Below are 13,268 nucleotides of genomic sequence, written 5' to 3'. Positions count from 1 at the left end.
TGTCATCGTAATAGTGGTGTATACACTATTGTATCCACTGTATAAGGGTAATGTTTCATACATGTCCCTACGGTAGGCCATTTGTCCCACCATTTTGTTTTTCTCTGTCCACACATCTTGCAATGACAGGTTGTTAGTTATACTGCAGGACTCTTACATACCCTTCAGATATGCCACCATGGTGACCACTGTGATGCAGTACAGTTAACACCAACAAAACTGAACATGTACAGCATGCATTATGAGTAGGTGTGTTAAATGTCTTTCAGCTTTTCCCGGTTAGGGTTCACCACAGCAGAATTCTGGTCCGCTAGTGATTGGCAGTGGATTTTACGGTGCTGAGTTGCCAACCGACATCCAACCTTCAAAGAAGTCACACCCATTCACGCACGCGCCTACGTGCATGTCTTTAAATGTCATACGACCACAGGGAGGGAATGCAGACTCCACACAGAAGGTGCTTCAGATGAGAATCAAATGGGCGAACCTCTTGCTGTGAGACTAAAATGCTAACCGCTGTCTGCATGGCAAATAGCATGGCCTTAACATGGCCGGTGTATTGCCAAACCTGAACAAAACAACTCCATACTCACCAGCTACAGGCTGCTGTCCCATTTGTATACCAGAGGGACCTAAATAGTTGTGGGAGAGAAGTAATGTCAGTAGCCACTCCTGTGGCATTGATACAGGGTGCTAGCAGCATTTAACACATCAACAGTACAAACCCCAATACTAAGGATTATGCAAGCCATCAATATAGATGTGCACATCTGTGCATTACTAAACTCCAGCAACAGACTATCTTCAAAGGTTCATAGGTTCATAGGTAGGTACTAGGCTATCGGCCCTAGGGCCTATACAAGCCCAGCCAAAAAGGTACCCTGACTTTTGCCACCCAAGAAAATTATTTTCCTGTGCCACTGTCGAGCAGAGCAACAGAAGTGATCCCCGGGGTGAATTTCCTATTTCCCATCCAATCATCAAGATTTTTCTTGAAGAGTGCTAATGAGCTTTGTTTGATATAGATAGGTAGTTTGTTCCAGAGAATGGAAGTCTCTGGGACAGGAATCTATCCCTCTGGCATGTTCTGTTTATTGTGGTGACAAGGTCCCTAGAGCGTGTAACTCAGAGGGATTGGAATTTCTTTAAGTGGAGCATGTCCAACAGCTCTGGGTTTGACATAGCTTTGTATGTTAAGCAGAGATCACCTCTGAGTAGGTGATATATGATGGAGTAAAGCTGGAGTTTTTGAGATAGTCTGCATAGGGCATCTTTTTAAGGCCAGTAATCCTCTTTGTGAGGTATTTCTGCAGCCTTTCCAGTTGTTGTAGATGTCTTGTGAGGTACATACCAAAAGGGTTGTTGTACTCTATAATGGGTCTAATGAGTGATGCGTGCAAGGGAACAATGACCTCTTTTTTTCTGGATGAGAAACCTTTTGTGATGAGGTGTGCCACGTAGAAGGATTTCCTGACTACTGTAGCAATGTGATTATCAAGGGACAGACTACTGTCCACCTGTGTCCCAAGGTCTCTTATCACACTTTCGATGTTAAGTATACTACCGCCTATGTTGTAGTTCATGGGTACAGAGTTTTTACCAAAAGGGATGACAATGCACATTTTGGCATTGAGCCTGAGGCCATGGCTTTGACACCAGGCATATGTCTCAGTGAGGCCCTTTTGTAGGATGTCCGCATCGTTAGGAGTTTCGATTATGGCTCCTAGTTTGCAGTCATCTGTGAACTTCATTAGCCAAAGACCTTCTGTGTTAGCCTGTACTTCAGAGAAGTAGATACCAAACAGGAGAGGACCCAGGACTGAACCCTGTGGTACTCCACTTGTCACTGGTATGAAGTCGGATTTGGAGTCTGCTACTTTCACAGTGTGGGTTCTGTCAGTGAGCCAGTTGGCAAGCCATCTTGTGACATAGGGATTTATACCTAGTTTAGTGAGTTTATCTATAATTCCAGAGTGGGGGATGGTGTCAAAAGCCTTGGCAAGATCTAGATAGGCTGTGAGAACCACCTTACCCTCGTCTATGTCTTTGGTGACTGCTTCAAAGAAGTCTATCAGGTTTAGGAGACATGATCTGTCATATGCATGTAGATACTATACAGATAAAAATGGATAAGCAACAGTGTTCTAGTAATGTGTACTGGAGCCTTACCTGCATGCTTCTCGAGCCTTACCTGCATGCTCCTCATCCATTGTGTGGGTGGCACCCACCTCCACAATGTTCTCTTCGGCTTCATAGCTTGTCCATTGTGCGGCTGCCCCAAGGCTGGTGAGGAGCTCCTCAGTGTGTGTCAGTGGGAGCTGGATGGCTTGACCCCCACCTGTGGCTAGCCTGTCTCTCGCAATGCCAGCAGCCTGCTGATGGGCATGGCGGATGAGGTCAGTGCAACGATGCCGCACCTGCTCATAATTTCAGCTGTGCAGGCCGACATTGTTTACCCTGTGGATGAGTTTGTTCCACATGACAGTCCTCTCCTGCAGATCCTGGGCTCTGCAACTGAATAACATGGCATAATGCTGTATCACATACTGTATTATTGTGTCATTCTCTGTGTTGCTGAATGCTGGCAGCCGCGATTGTTGCATATTGCCCGGAAGATATAAACAGGAAAAAAGGTCAGAGGACCTCTTACGATTGTCCACTTTCACATTAGCAGTAGATATAATTTGCAAATAAAACAGACTATACCATAACACTGTAAGCTATCATGGCTTTGGCATCTTGCATTACACTCCTGGTCCGGACCTGTCTAGTTCCTCCAATGGTGGACACTTAATTGCATAATCCTCTACTCTCCATTCATTTCTGTATAGAGGGATGAGAGTGGCCATCTTCCATGTGGATGGTGTGTCAATGGTGGCAAGTCTGTGTCTGACTGTAGTGTGTGATGGAGCTATGAGCACATGCCTGAGTTCATGTATGAGGCAGACTGTGATGTTCTCATGTCCCATGGAGACTTGTTGTTGTTGTCATCAGTAGGCATTATGTACATGCTCACCATTGATGAGGGCAGGAGTGTTGTTGATGTGCATATCCTGCTGTACAAATGGTGTGGACAGGGTGGCACTGTTCCCACCTATCCTGTCTGATGCAGGTTGCCTGTATCCATGGCATGTGTGTATGAGGTGTGTTTTACTCCCAGTACAGGTTGAATGGTGTTACTGCCTCTGAGACTGACTACATATGTGGAGACATTGTGGCAATTGGCCTTGGTGGTGTGGATATGTCTGATTTATAGTCATAGTCAACCTTACAGGAAGTCACCTTGTGAACCTATATGCTTGCTCAGATAGAGATGGACTTGGTTCCAAGTTGTGGTCTGCACCTTTGTGTCCCTGTACAGCCACTATAGCAACTTATTATGTGCTTGCTGCTGCCCACCAAGGGGGATTACTCTATCCTTTGTGGAGGCTGGTTTAACAGGTTAGGTACTGCTGATTCCATATAGCTACAGTGGATATAAAGTATACACACCCCTGTTATAATTCCTGGTATTTGTGCAATTGAAACATGACCCCACAAAAACTCTTTTCAACACAATCCCCACCTGTAATGTGACCTATAGCCTGCTCAATTCAATTGAAAACATAACAATTTGTTCTATGAAAACATATGGGAAATAATACTCAGTACAGTAAGCCAGGTGAATGTGTGTGCACACTCTTAAACTGATATGTTGTGTAAACACCTGCTGAGATGATTACAGCATCCATTTGTCTTGGTTTGTACTCTAACATCATGACATATCTTCACTTGGCAATGGTTGCTCACCTTCCTTGAAACTGCTTTGTTTCTTTTATAATAGAATTGCACAGGTTATGGATCACATTTGAGGTGAAAAACATTTTGAAATGGTTTTCTGTGGTCTCATTGGCATACACCACACAAACCTGGCATTCCAACAGGGGTGTGTACACTTGGATATTCACTGTATATGGGTGTTGATATAGTTGTTAGTCTTGGCATGGACAGTGTCTCATAACACAGTTGTACACTTCTCTGATTACTACCTGATAGTCATGCCTACTGTAGTACCCATATCAGTGTCATGGCAATGCAACAACCAGTAGCTGTACACATTTATTTCTGTTGTATGCAGTGACACTGATATTATACACATGTGCAACATGCATAACCTATTTTCTGGACTGCTTGTAACCCATGTTATTACTTTTGTACCTTTCAGCTGAACATACGTATGCATACACATGCTCAGGGGATACCTGGTATACATTTGTGTTCTATGTCAATATGGCATAGTGTATTTACAGTCTTGCAGCTGAACCATACTTCTCAACCTGTTATACCAGGACTTCTGGACAATGGACCACATCAATGGGTGACAACAGGGAAATCAATACTGATAACGTATTAATATAGCTGGCATAACACAAATATATGTGTATGTGACTACAGATATCAGTCACAACTGTGACTATTGTCTGGCAAAACACTGTACAGTTGAATGTTATTAATTCAATACATCACATGCAGTTTAAAACACACATCTGCATCAGTAGTTTACTATGCACATGCTTTATATAGGTATCTTAGATTTACAATAGGATCATGCATAATACTCATACTCACTGGTAACATATGGATCTGGACAACATTCCATTAACTGGCCTAGCAGTGGCACAGTCATGACTGTTTGACAGACACTCTAGTGGTTGCCATATGTGAGCTGTCCTTTCCCAGGGTGAGTCAGGCTCCTCAGCTGTGATCTTACCTCTCCACCTTTTAGAGTATCACATCTGGACAAAGCCTAAAATTATAGGTGGATAAATAGGAACAGATCTTAAATATGCCTGTTACAAATCTATGAAGTTTGTAGCATAATACATTTTGCATTACCATGACTGTTCTGAAGGATGTGGAGTATGAAACTCAAGTGTTTTGTCATTACTTCATGACTTCCCTCCCCAGATATTTGCCAGAATAAATACTCTTTTTCGTTTAATTTATCCTGGTCTACGGTTAATTTTGTGTTGGAAACTGGTGCTGATTTACTTCATGTTGGGAATTGAATTGGACTTTTAAATCTTCTAAATTGCCGTGGTGGTGGTGAAACCTTTTACATATTTGCCAGAATGATATAGATGTTAGGAGGAACAGACCAAACACTGTGATGGGTAAATTTTGACATTCTGTGAAGATCTGTACAGTTGACAGGTATGGCCCACTGCAGACAGATCCAGATCCTATATCCATAGCAGCTGTTCAGCAGGACATCATTACAGCAAGTCTTGCCGGCACATATAATTCTTTCAAAATCATGTATCCCATTATTACAGACCAAGTAGTACATTCAATTACATGCTTCACATACCTGGTTTATTTTTATGCTCTCTTCCATGTTCCAGTTTAGGTGGTCTTCTTCTTCTTCTTCTTCTTCTTCTTCTTCTTCTTATTATTATTATTATTATTATTATTATTATTATTATTATTATTATTCTTTCTTCTTCTTCTTCTTCTTCTTCTTCTTCTTTTTTTTCTCTCTCTCCCCCTCTCCCCACTACAGGGATCAAGCTGGTCTGAATAGGTTGCAGCATGGCTTTTGTAGGTGATGCTCATGACCAGGTGATGGCCTCTGCACCAGTTGGTGTTCCCCACTTGCTAATTGCATGCAGAGCAGCTGTGAAGTTCTTCCAATAGCCAATGTCATGACAACCCACTACTATAATTGCCTACTTCATGTGGGTGTTGTCCCTTTACCTTGCCTATATGGAAAATATCCTTCATGTACGGGGGCAGCAGTGTTACAGACAGCAGGTAGGAATACATCTTACAACAAGACTTGTGGACAAAGGCCAATGCTGTGTTTTTATAAGGTTTTAGACCTAGGGACAGAGTGAGTATTGCTGTTATATGCGTTGAATACTGCTAGCTTTACAGGGTTTGTGTGTACATGTTAGTTTTGCATGGACTGCAGTCTGCATAGATCTCAACTGTGGGGCTATCCACATAATGGCCAGAGGTTTGGCTGCTATAACAGACAGGTGTTGTCCTTGACAAATCAGTAGCATTCTCTCTGTTGATTGCTGTCAGTACATGGCAAAATCCATTTGTGTTTCTGATGTCATATTCCTCGGAAAGGGTATGTTGCAACCAATCCTGTAACACCAGCAACCTTCTCAGTGTATAACAGCAATATTTCAAACATGGCCCTGTGTTTTGGCCTCTGTCCTCCACTAATATACCAGGCTTTGTCCAGATGTCATGCAGTAAGAGGTTGATAGGTATGGTCTATCATTATTTAGTGCTGACATTCCCGCTATCATTCCAGTGATGTTGTGGACTCCAGCACATTTTGTGGGGTAGGGGCATTAAATATGAGGGCTGCGGCTGTACAACATGTGTGACCCTGTACAGTCAAGTTGTCAGTGTATAGAGTATGCTGTTATATGCCCTTGTAAGACATTTTATGGGAGAGGGATATTATATGTTTGTTAACCTAGGCTGTTAGAACATGTGAGGGATATTACTAATAAGAAACATGAAGGTATATGGGTGTACATTTTCATACATTTCATTATGTGGACAGTGGTGGGTTACAGCTTACTGTTTTGCACACAATTCTTTTAGTCAGTGTGATAGCACAGCTTGAAGTGAAGCATTGTTATGTAAAGGATCCATTTACATTGTAACATTTGATACTTTTCCCTTTGGGGGTTAACTATGGAGTGTAATTGGAGGCTGTTGAACTACATCTGTAATTAAGTGTTGATTGATTCTTGTATTCAAGGCAAGTGTGTCTTTTACTGTTGTACTACTTGAAGCCTTTTGCCAAGACAGCAGAGTACCTTATTTTTTTGTGGATTACTTTGGGTTGCCACCTGTCTCTCTTTGCGGGGAGACAAGCTCTCTTTATGCAGTAGTGTCTTGCTAATAAAAACTGACAAATGGCAAATGTCCTGAGATGGTAGGACCAATAATGTATCATATGTTTTCGTTGATAGTTGCATAAATCAGTTATTTTGTATTTCAAACACCTAAATGCTATACAAAATGGCATAAACAACTTAAATAGAACACAAATGAACATTTATATTTATGCAAAAAGCGTGGTGTTCTATCCTTTGCATTGAGTGTGGGTATATGTTTTAATGCACTAATTCTCATTTCCAGAAAAGAATCAGATTCTGGCCATTTGAAAAGGTGGCAACTCTAGGATTACTGGCTGTTTGATTTTCTGTGCAGTCTCTATATATACTCTATATATATCTGTATGTATTTATATATATATATATATATATATATATATATATATATATATATATGTGTGTGTGTGTGTGTGTATACACACACATATATATATATATATATATATATATATATATATACATATATATATAAAAAATTTGAATGTTTAGTGCTTACACATTGTACATTCCCTATGGTAAACTGACTGTTGTGCATGATAAGTTAGAGAAATCATCCCACTGTCTTGCAGATCAGGTGGCTTAGTGGCTAACTGCTGTGAGTATGGTGTACAAGGTCCAGGGTTCAAGATTGGCAATGGCTGTTTATTTTGTTGCTGGGCAGAAGTAGGCAGAGTGATTAAGGCACTTTAAAGTGGCTTTAAGCGTGTTTGCGCAGGTTTGCACGATGCTAAATGGAGCTAAAACATGGTTAAACATATTTATTTATTTATTTTTATTTTATTTATTTTACATTTGTTGACCGGGATAGTCCAACTGGATACATGTCCATTTTCAGCGGATGCCAGCGGAGAAAAGCTCCACAAAGATAAAATTAATAGTAATAGTACAATAATATTTCAAGAGAGCAAAGGATTTAGATACAATATTTCAGAAGGCTTAGCACAGTAGGAATACGCAGGGATATGCTAAAGGTCAACAGCACGAGAAAAATATGAAATAGATCTTTTCACAAATTTAAAGCACAATAGGAAAACACTACAGTATACCATACCTCTCAACCTTCTAGAGCAAAAAATCCTGGACAAAGCCTAAAATTATGGGGGGGGGGGGGTAGGGACAGATTTTAAATATTGCTCTTACAACCTTAGATGGTCTATAGAATAATAGGTTTTACATTAGTATGAATTTTCTGAAGGATTTGGAGTCTTAAACTCAAATGTTTGTCATTATTTAATGACTTCAATCCTCAGGTATTTGCCAGAAAGGTACAGATTTTAGGAGGAACACACCAAAAATATGAGGCAAAAATCTGGACATTCTGCGAAAATCTGTACAGTTGAAAGATATGCAGTATACAGAAAGGATAAACTCAGCAGGCATAACTGTACATTATGACATGACACAACAGATGAGTGGAGTATCTGCTTGCTGATAGCCTAATAGGTAGAGAAAGTCCAAGATGTTGGATTGGGTTAGTCAGGGTTTAGGCAGGGGCAGAACCAGTTAGTTTTAAAGTATATTTTGAGGCCTTTTTTAAATAGGGGAAGAGATGTTTCTTGGGTAAGAGTTGCAGGAAGAAGGTTTCAAATTTTACCCACTGAGTTAGTAAACAGGGAATCACCTGCTGTATTGTTGGATTTTAGGGTTAGGACTGATAATTTGTTGGACAAGCAAAGTGGCCTAATAGCATTATGTGGGCTAAAAATGCTCTTGGGGTTTGGGGTATTGTCAGGATGGTTGAGTAGTTTGTGTGCTTCTGTAAGCTGGTTGAGCTTTAAAAAGGAAGGAAATTCCAGCCAATCAAGTTAAGTTAGGTTGTTGCAGTGGTGAGTCCTGTGATACCTGTGGTGAATCTAGCTATGTGGTAGTAACAGGAAAATAGTTTGCTGAGATTAGCTTTAGAAGGGTTCGTAAATACTGATGAGGCATAAAGGAGAATGCACAGAAGATGGGTTCGTGCAATAGCAACCCTAGCAAAAGGGGTGAGGAAAGGTTTGACCTTGAAGAGGCATCCTAGTTTTTTGTTAATGGACTTAATAGTGTGGTCAATATGCACATCAAATTTGAGGTTAGTATCTATTATTACTCCTAGAAGCTTAGTTTGGTTGTCTGGGGAGATGATTGTGCCATTGTTAGACTTAATAGTGAAGAATGGATGAGTGGATCGAGGGGTAGGTGAGAAAATCAGCAGCTTGGTTTTGATGGGATTCAGGAGAAGTTGTCGATTAATTAGCCAGTTTTCAATACTGTTAAAGGTATTCTGGGTTAGGGATAGGAGATTTCTTTGTGAAGCAGAAGAGCAAATCAAGGTAGAATTGCCAGCATATTGGATACAGTGTGCATTTGGGATAGTGGTGTGAAGGTCATTTATGAAGATAGAGAAGAGGAGAGGACTTAGTATAAAGCCCTGAGGGACTCCTATGGTGACTGGGAGATGGGATGACAGCTTGTCCTCCCAAAAGACAGCCTGCTATTTACCACTTAGATAGGACTGAAACCATTGTAGTGAGTGATGGTCCAGGAAGACAGCTTTCAAGGGTACTGAACAGAAGCTGATATTTGACCATATCAAAGGTCTTAGAGAGGTCCAGAAAAAGTGCAGATGATAGTTTCTTGTTGTTTCGATTAAGATTGATGACACTGGTGAAACATAAGAGAGCTGATGAGGTACTATGGTGTGGTCTGAAACCATGCTGGGAGTCTGTGAGAAGTTTATTAATGTTAAGGTAGTGCATTAGTTGGATGTGGACACACTTTTCTAATAATTTTGCTAGAGGTGAGAGTATGGCTATTGGCCTAAAGTTGGACAATTCTGTGGCACTACCTCCTTTATGTAGGGGTATTACATGTAATATTTTCCATATTGGTGGAATGGTTACCTCGGAGATGGATCTATTAATGAGGATAGAGACTGGGATAGCGATGGCCTCAGCAGTTAATTGCGGGAACTCAGCTGGGAGGTGGTCCGCTGCTAGATAAGTGGGTTTATGTTTTTTGAGAAGTGCTTGGATGAGGGTAGTAGGGATAGGTTGGAAGCTAAAGCAGAAATGGGTTGTGGGAAGATTTGAGCTGTCAGTATTGTTATTTGGGGTAAAGCAGGGAGGGGCAGGGTGAGGCGGATTAGGCTTGGTAGAAGTGAGTTGGGTGGGTAGTGTCTGGATAGTTTCTGTAAAGAAGGTATTGAATAAGTTAGCGATAGCTACTGGTGTTTTCTCGAGGGCTACTGATCAGGTGGGAGTGGTGCTACTGCCTGGGTGGAGGTTATTTATTCCAGCCCAGAACTTTTGGGGTTTATTTTGATGCTTTTGTTGTAGGTGGGTATAGTCGTACTTTTTGTCTGATATGATGGATTTTTTAGTGTCATTCCTTATTTGATGGTATCTGATGAGATCTGTTGGGTTTCTAGAAGTATGTCAAGTGGACCAGGCCTTGTTCCTATGAGTTATTTTGGTTTTCATAAGTCTAGTTAGGCATGTCACAGTTCTAGTTTTGGCAGGGATGGTGCGAATAGGGGCATGCGAGTTAAGGATATTGAGTAATTTAGTATTAAAGAAGGCCACAGCCTCATCTAGTGGGAGTCTTTTAAGTTCAGACCAGTTGTAAGCCTTGAGATCATGCAGGAAGTTGTCTAGGTTAAAGTTTTTTTTTTTATTACGTGTCACTTTATAGGTGTGAAGATGGATGTTCTCAGCTTTGAATTTAATGATATAGGAGCTTACACTGTGTACGGTTTGCTTAGCAATGTTTACCAATGCACAAACACACTTAGCATCTATATTTAGGCAAGTCATACACTAGCTAACCACAGCTGCGCACTGCTAACCATTGCTCACTTTTCCGTTTTAGTAGATATCACACTAATGACAAACTTATTTTAGACAGCACAGGTGATGTAGGGGTATGTTCTCTGACTGCAATGTACATTGTCCTGGATTCAAAACCTGGGACTGCCAGATTTTTCATTAATGTTAAATGAGCAGACTGAATGATACGTCTGATAAAATAAGTGTGATTCATGCAGCTATGATGGCATAGTGGTATTGTCTCTCACTGTAGTGTATAGGGTCCTGGGCTTAAGACCTGTGCTAGCTTTTTCATTAGTGTTAAATGACCAGACTGTGTGATAAGTTTGAGAAAGCAAGAGCAGTTCTTAGAGCTCAGATGGAGCAATGGTATGTTTTCTGAGGGTAGTGCTGAGAGTTCAGGGGCCAAGACTTGGCAAAGATGAGTATTTTGCTGCTAGGCAGAGCAAGGGCTGTTGGATACAGAGGGCTTAAGGAACTTTAAAGCTTCTTTCAGCCCTGGTAACCAGTGATCACATTCCAGTCTGATCAAATTGCAGGATAATGACATATTTAATAAGTGTATTTAATTCCATGTACATAACATGCTTCTATGTGCTGTCATTACAGTAGCAAGGGGTGTGAGTATACTGTATGGGACACCTGAGTGTACATGGATAGTACCACAATCTTTTCTGTTTGTATTTGTTTCATCCTTGGGTGGTATCCCAGGTTATATGCAGTCACACTTGCATGTATTGAAGTATTGGAACCATACACCCCTGGACTCTGAGTACCAACTACCATGTTCTTGGTGTTTGAGCTGTATGTTTTTATGTATCCCCTATTGAATATTGATCTGATATGTTGATAGTAACTGTAGACTACTATGTTTACAGGACATGTCATTGAGGACTGCTGTCATGTAGTAATGGCATACCTTTCAGTTTCAGATGTCTATCTTTCAAAACATTCATCCTAATGCATAACCTGTTGGCTATCTACTTTCTGTCTGTCCTCTGTACAGATGTGCAGATGTCAGGTATTGCTACAGCCATACCACTATGTCAGCACCCACATTGTATTGTGCTGTGGGCCTGGACACTGCTGCTAGTTCTGACATATGGGACATTCCCTAATGTGGGCCTTGCCCCTTTTCCTTGCCTGTGTGAGGGACATCACAGAGGTAATGGGCTACAGATTCACATACAGATGGTGGCAATACATCACAGGACAGGACATATGGAGACAGCCAAACAACATGGGGAATATATCCCCAGATTTGTGAACTGATTCTATGTCATCAGTGCTGTTATACACATGGTGGATTGATAGACTGACAAAGTTTGTGTGGACAAGCATTTAGTGAGTGACGTCACAACTCACAGTGATATGTCCCTGACATACCTATCCACTAGCACACTGTCCACAGACTGGCCACATGTGCACCTGTTATGTTTTGTCTGTTCACCAGACAGTTGGTGTCCTTGGTAAATCAGTCATGGAGTCTGGGGAATGTAGTCAGTAAATACTCACATATATTGGTTTTACCATCGTCATATTCCTCATAAAGGATGTTACAACAAACCCAGTGACATAAGCAACTGTCTCAATGTATGACAGCAGTATGTCCAATCTACCCCTGTGTTTGTGCCTCTGTTCCCACCTAGTGGTATAGGGCTTAAAGCCTAGATTATTGAGTTATTGCATGATTCCTGACTGGGGAATGCTATCAAAGGCTTTGGCCAGATCAAGATAGGCTGTATGGGCCACCTTGCCCTCATCTACAGCTCAAGTGACTAAGGCCAAGAGGTTGACCAGGTCAAATGACCAGGTATGACCTACCTTTCACAAAAGTAATCTGTGTGGGATCCTGAGTCTGCAGATTCCCATATCCCTGTTTGTTAGGAGCATGATGATGCATTCCTTAGCTTTGCATAACAGACTTGTCAGGCAGTTGTTGCAACACTTCCCAGGGTCTGTAGTCAAACCTCATTTGTGGAGAGGGGTGAGTGTAGCAGTGCACAATTCAGTAGGGACAAAGCCTGAGGTGAGGCTGTGCTTGAACAGGGCACACAGCTGAGGTGCCAGGTCACTCTGTAGTTCTTGCAGAACACAGCCAGGGATATTGTCATGTCCCCTAGAAGCTGTATTCTTGGCTTTGGACAGTGGTGTTTTAGCCTGTGCTGCAGTAATACTGGGTGCCTGGCAGTGTACTCATATCATGATTGGTCCTTTGCGGGGGGGTAAAGTTTGCACTCAATATGTCAGACAGTATGTTGGCATTATTTGTTGGCTCAGTCTAGGAGGTACCATTGTCTAGTAGCTCAGAAGAAATCTTGGTATTGCCTTGGAGATTCTTTACATAATTGTATGAGGCCTTGTGGTTGTCTTTACTATGTGCTCAAATTCTGTTCTCACAGCTAACTTTGTGGTATTTGATGAGGGATCTCAACTTTTAATAGAGGCTTTCTCCTTCTGTTGTATGGTTTCTTTATGACAGAAGACCACCAGATCAGCTTCCCTTTTTGGAGGTGAGTGCCTTGGTTGTATCAGGTATGGTGGTATCCATGCATTTGTG

This window comes from Protopterus annectens, chromosome 1.part2 (genome assembly GCF_019279795.1).
Source record: "Protopterus annectens isolate FY-2018-M chromosome 1.part2, PAN1.0, whole genome shotgun sequence".
NCBI classification, from domain to species: Eukaryota; Metazoa; Chordata; order Ceratodontiformes; family Protopteridae; genus Protopterus; species Protopterus annectens.
The sequence above is the reverse complement of the archived record's forward strand: the minus strand, read 5'-3'. Positions refer to the sequence as shown.